The 5,971-nt window shown below is 39.0% G+C and overlaps 1 non-coding gene across 1 annotated transcript; it reads left to right on the forward strand.

The window, feature by feature from the left end:
• The first annotated feature begins 3,060 nt into the window (after window positions 1–3,060).
• Window positions 3,061–3,166, forward strand: LOC132604738 (small nucleolar RNA R71). The gene has a single exon (XR_009568841.1). It is a non-coding gene; the product is annotated as a small nucleolar RNA R71 (small nucleolar RNA).
• The last annotated feature ends 2,805 nt before the right edge of the window (window positions 3,167–5,971 follow it).

Raw genomic sequence — 5,971 nt, forward strand, 5'->3', positions numbered from 1 at the left:
ATCCCTTCCTTCACCATAAAGTGGCACTTCTCCCAATTTAGCACGAGATTCGTCTCCTCACATCTTTTCAGCACTTGGCCCAGATGGCCAAGACAATCATCAAATGAATCACCCACAACAGAGAAGTCATCCATGAACACCTCCAAATAGTCCTCTACCATGTCAGAAAAGATTGACATCATGCACCTCTGAAAAGTGGCTGGTGCATTACACAAACCAAAGGGCATCCGGCTGAATGCAAACGTCCCATAAGGACAAGTAAAAGTAGTCTTCTCTTGATCTTCTAAAGCAATGTAGATCTGATTGTACCCCGAATAACCATCAAGAAAGCAATAGAAGGAACGCCCCGCTAGCCGATCAAGCATTTGATCAATAAAAGGCATAGGGAAATGGTCCTTGCATGTGGCAGTGTTAAGCTTGCAATAGTCCATGCAAACTCTCCATCCTGTGACAGTTCTTGTTGGGATCAGCTCATTCTTTGAATTCAGCACAACAGTGATGCTGCCCTTCTTAGGAACATCTTGGACTGGGCTCACCCATTTACTATCAGCAATCGGGTAAACCACTCCCGCATCTAACCATTTGATGATCTCTTTCTTAACGACCTCTTGCATATTCTCGTTCAGTCTCCTCTGATGCTCTACAATCGGCTTGCTATCCTCTTTTAACTGGATTTTATGCTCACATATCCCAGATGGGATACCCTAAATGTCTGCTATGGTCCAAATAATAGCACGCCTATATTCCCGCAATACCTCCAAAAGCTGCAGAATCTGCTTCTCAGTCAGTAGGGCTGAAACAATCACTGGCAATGTATTGTTCGGACGAATGAACTCGTACTTCAGATGTGATGGGAGCTGCTTAAACTCTAACTTAGGTGGCTCAATGATCGAAGGCTTTGCTGCAGGAGTTATTCTATTTTCCAGATCAAGATTTAGCTTCTTTGGGTGGTAAGAATATGACCCCAACCCAATAAGCGAATTAACTGTCTCCACATAACCCTCCATGTACTCAGCATCAAAGTTCACAAGAATACCAGCTAGAGTTTCACCCAAACTTTCTTCTTCCATCTTGAACTCCACCGCTTCATCAACCATCTCAAACGAATCAATTACCGAAATGCTCTCGTAAGCAGTTGATAACTTCATCCCCTTGCTAGCCTAAAAAGTAACTTCTTCATCGTTGACTCAGAACTTGATTTCATTTTACTCTGAATCTATCAGAGCTCTCCCTGTAGCAAGGAAGGATCTCCCTAGAATAATAGGAATGTCCCGATCAACAACACAGTCAAGAATCACAAAATCAGCGGGCAACATAAATTTACCAACCCGCACAATTCAATAAAAATAAATAAATAGAAGACTGGAAATGAAAGACTCTTTCTCGGATCTATTCTTCATCACACTGTTGGAACAAAACAAAAATACCGGATGCAACGATATTGAAATATTTGGTACATGAAGCCACGATCTGATAGATATACATCGAAATCTACAATCCACTTAATATAATATAGATATATAATCTAGATAGAAATTAATATATAATATAGATGAAATTCATCTTTGCTCTGGAATCTCATAGTAGTCAACCTTGGCATCCCCAAACCTGATTGTTTGTATATAGCATGTAGCATCAGATTAATACTCACCCCATTATCACACAAAGCTCGAGCAAAATCATGGTGCCCAACAGAACAAGGAATGGTGAATGCCCCAGGATTTCCCTTTTTCTGAACAGTAGTAGTTGAGATGATGGAACTCACAGTGTGAGTCAAACTCGCGGTTTCATGCTGAACCATTTTCTTCTTGGTAAGCAGGTTCTTCAAATATTTAGCAAAACCGGGCATCTCCTTGACAGCTTCCAAGAAGGGAAAATTCAAAGATAACTGCTTCAACTGATCATAAAACTTCTCGAACTTAGCATCTTCCTTCTTCTTTACCAACCTCTACAAAAGGGAGGTTTAGACTTGAAAAGCTGAGTCAAAGGGCGGAGAACCCCTTTTACAGTCGGTTTGCTCGTGTTATCAGCCTCCTTCACAATCTCTGGAATATCAGCACCCTTCTTGTCAGTAGGATTCTCATTAACAATAATTTGTGTTTCAGACTGCACCTCTTCCTCTTCATCTATCGGGTCATGATCAACAACCTTCTTATCAACCCCTTGGAGTATTTTACCACTCCTAGTAGTGATGGAAAACACACAGTCTACACCGCCACCCCCATTCTTCGAATTCAGAATAGTGTCACTCGAAAGTCCTCCATTTTTAGGAGGGTGCTGCTCTCTAGAAATATCCCTCATCTGTGACTCAAGCTTCTAAATAGTCCTTGTATGGGAACCCACTGTCTCTATCAGCCCAGATAAAGTCTCTCAGACTTAGACTGATTTGCTAGAATCTTCTCAAGCATTGCTTCAACCTTCGAACTACCTTGCTCTGTTGACTGCCTTTTCGGTGGTATATAAGGATTGGAACTCTTATTCCCAAAATTGTTACTGTTGTTGTAGCTCCCTTGGTTCGCACCACCATCATTATTGTTGTAGTTCCCTTAGTTGTTATAAGCACCATGACCTTGCTGAGGTCTCCATTGATTATGATTCTAGTAACCACCTTGGTAGTTCTGTCTTTGATAACCCCCTTGAGAGTTATTCACATAGTTAGCATCTTCAACCTGCATAGGAGGCACATTATGAAACGGACTATCTTGAGTCTGGTACATCCCTTTTGGCATAACTGTATCATCCTCGCAAACATTTACCTTTTTAATCTAGGTTTCATCAACCTTCTTTGTTAGCAAGAAAATATTGGTGGCAAGCTCTGCCAATGTTTGCTGGGTATCTAGATTCTCCTTTACCATATTCTGGATCATAGCACTACCATAAGGTACAACATCAGCATTGTTTGAGTGCCAAGCCTGATTGTGAGTAGTCAACTTGTCAAGTATGTTGGTCACTCGCCGATAAGATTTGTTTATGAAACAACCATCAGCTGCATTATTAGCAACTAACTGCGACACTGGATCTATCCCTCGGTAGAACTTCTCCATTAATATGTGCTCCGAAAAACCATGATTCGGACTCTTCTGCAAATACTCCTTGAATCTCTCCCAGGCTTCATATAGTTGTTCCCCCGGTCGCTGCTTAAAGTCAAAGATCTTGTCACGAATTTCAGCCTTCTTGCTAGGAGGGTAACACTTTTTGAGAAAAGCAGTCACCATCTCTGCCCATGTAGTAATCGAATTTCGGGTTAGCTTCTCAAACCATGTTCTTGCATCTCCAGCTAAGGAATATTTGAATAACCTCAGCCGAATAGCATCTTGTGAAACATTGTTTTGGGTGTGATTAGCACACACATCCACAAAATTATGCAAATGAGGTTGAGGGTCATTCTCGGTAGAGTTTTGAAAGTATCCCTCAAGCTTCAACAACTGGTATAGAGAGGAGTCAATGTTCACGCTAATAGCTCCAACTCAAGGATGAACAATAGCAGATGCATAGTCCTCCTTTGGAACAAGATCAGCGAAAACATTCTCATCATCTGATTTATTCGCCTGATTATTCAATCGATTCCCCTGGTTACCAGCACGTTGATTTTGCTGATTATGATTCCTATTCACCTGGTTTACAAAGAATATCAAAACAAGGTGTGATGGACTAAGCAGAGACTTCAATCAAAGCAAACACTATTTAATAATTTCAAAATCGTTTTCCCAGCAATGGCGCCAAAATTTGATACGCTCAAATTAAACCTATTAATGGTATAACGCGGACGTTTTCAAATCTAGTAACTCAACTAGGTTGGGGTCGAATCCCACAGGGAATATGGTGTGAAAAGGTTACTAAACTCGTAGAGTGCTTAATTTAGGTCTAATGTCTTAATCCGATGATATTGGTAAAAGTTTGGTTTTTTATGACTAATTGATTTGGGTGGTAATTTATGGTAAAAGAAACTAAGATTGTGTCCCCGTTAGATAAGGTGTATGATCATGGGCATTGATCTTGATATACTTCTAATGGATCATTATATGAATGCACTTAACCCCTATATGAATCTGTACTATTTCCCAATAACTAAAGATTATCTCTTTCTATGATTTTCCTAAATATAAGAAAGTAACTATGAAAAACGGTTAATTATGCCAAGTAAATTCTTATTATTCCTAAGTTAATTTATTAAACAAAGTTTAGAGCTTGATTCCTTGTTGTTTATTCTTACCAACCCTAATTATTTTTCCAAATAAATCAAGGTTTGCGGCTTTAATCCATGTTTGCAACCATTAATTATGAATGAAGAATTAAGAATTAAGAATAAATAAACCCTAATAATCCATTATGTGTATGTTAATCACAAACCCAATCACAAAACACCCATCATTGGGTTCACAACCCTAGTAAGGGAATTTAGCTACTCATGACAAAGAACAAGAAATAAGAAATTGAAGAATTCATAATTGCTTACTTTGGAAGAAAAGAGGAATTGATAATACTTGAATTGATGTTTGAATCTTGAAAAACTAAAGAGTATTTGATATTCTAAGTCAAGAGACAAAAATATAGTAACTGATAACTATTAAAACCCTACAATGACTATTTATAGGTTCTGAAAACGTGAAAGTTACAGATTTGCACTTTGGTCCCCGTCGATACGAAATACGGCCCGTAAATTGAAACACGGACCCTAAACCAGTTTACAACCAGGTCTTCCTTTAAGATTTGAACAACTGCAATCTTTTGAAATATGGATTTTTGATTTACGGTCCGTCTTCTGCATAGTCGTCATTCAACTTCCAAAACTTTGACTTTCTGCCAGATGCTTAAATAGTTAAATACGCTTTGAAATACGGACCGCAAAGTGGAATACGGTCCGTAAAAGTTGTTCGTAAATCACCATTTCCTCAGCCTGCCTTTCTGGTTCTTCTTATTCTTAAATACGCCCGTGGAATACGGCCAGTATTTGAGAATACGGTCCGTAAACTGAGTTTACGACCACTTCTGCACTTTTAACTGTTTTCATTCCAAATCTATTGTTACCTGAAAAACACTAAAAACACATTAATAGACACTAACTTGCTTAAAAACAAGTAAAACTCCTCGTAAAAAAGCCTTGAATGTGCCATAAATTCCCAGCAAATCAGTCCCTCATGCACATGCAACCATGTCAAAGAAAACGTATTTCAAGTCGGAAAAGTATGTTCAACAGGGAGACATACCTCTAATCTCGCTAGAACGCTACCAGCCAGAATTCTCAAGGTTTAACAATCACTCTACAATAGATTTATATGAGAAATATTAAAACTTCCATCTAATTCTACCCATCTAACTCTTTTTGGGAAAACTAAGGTTTTTAAATCAACATTCAGGTTCTTTCTTTCATATGATTCACCCATGTACTCTAATCACATGTAATAACCCATACTAGTCTTAATTCATTTAATAAACACCATTAGAGGTCAAAGATCTTACCTTTATTGAGATTCCCAAAAGGTCCTCTTCAATTGTTCTTCCTTGATTTTTCAAGAATCTATGGATTGGAATGATAATCTAGTGTTAACCCTTGTTGCTTATTTATAGATTAATCATAGGATGGTTAGAAACTCAACTTGGAGGGTTCTTAAGGCTAGGGACTTGTTCTCTATGCCTTTAGGGTGATATTTCGCGATTACAGGTGTTAGAGAATTAAACCCCAGGCTTAAATATAAGAAAAAACGCGAAAATCCGACTTTTGACCCGAAAACCCAACATTCCCGAAATGCATGACCATCGCGGACCCCCTGCAGACCTGATTTCAGAGAGTCAGTTTTGTTAGTTTGGCCCACGACGAGTGTCCATCGCACGCGCGACGCGTGGCCATCGGGCGCGGCCCGTGTCGACTTCTGCGTAGTGTTTTTGTAACACCCATAACTTCTTGTACAGAACTCCATTCGGCATCCATAATATATCGTTAGAAAGGTATTTCAAATATCTACAACTTTTA

Source organism: Lycium barbarum, chromosome 7 (assembly GCF_019175385.1).
Source record: "Lycium barbarum isolate Lr01 chromosome 7, ASM1917538v2, whole genome shotgun sequence".
NCBI classification, from domain to species: domain Eukaryota; kingdom Viridiplantae; phylum Streptophyta; class Magnoliopsida; order Solanales; family Solanaceae; genus Lycium; species Lycium barbarum.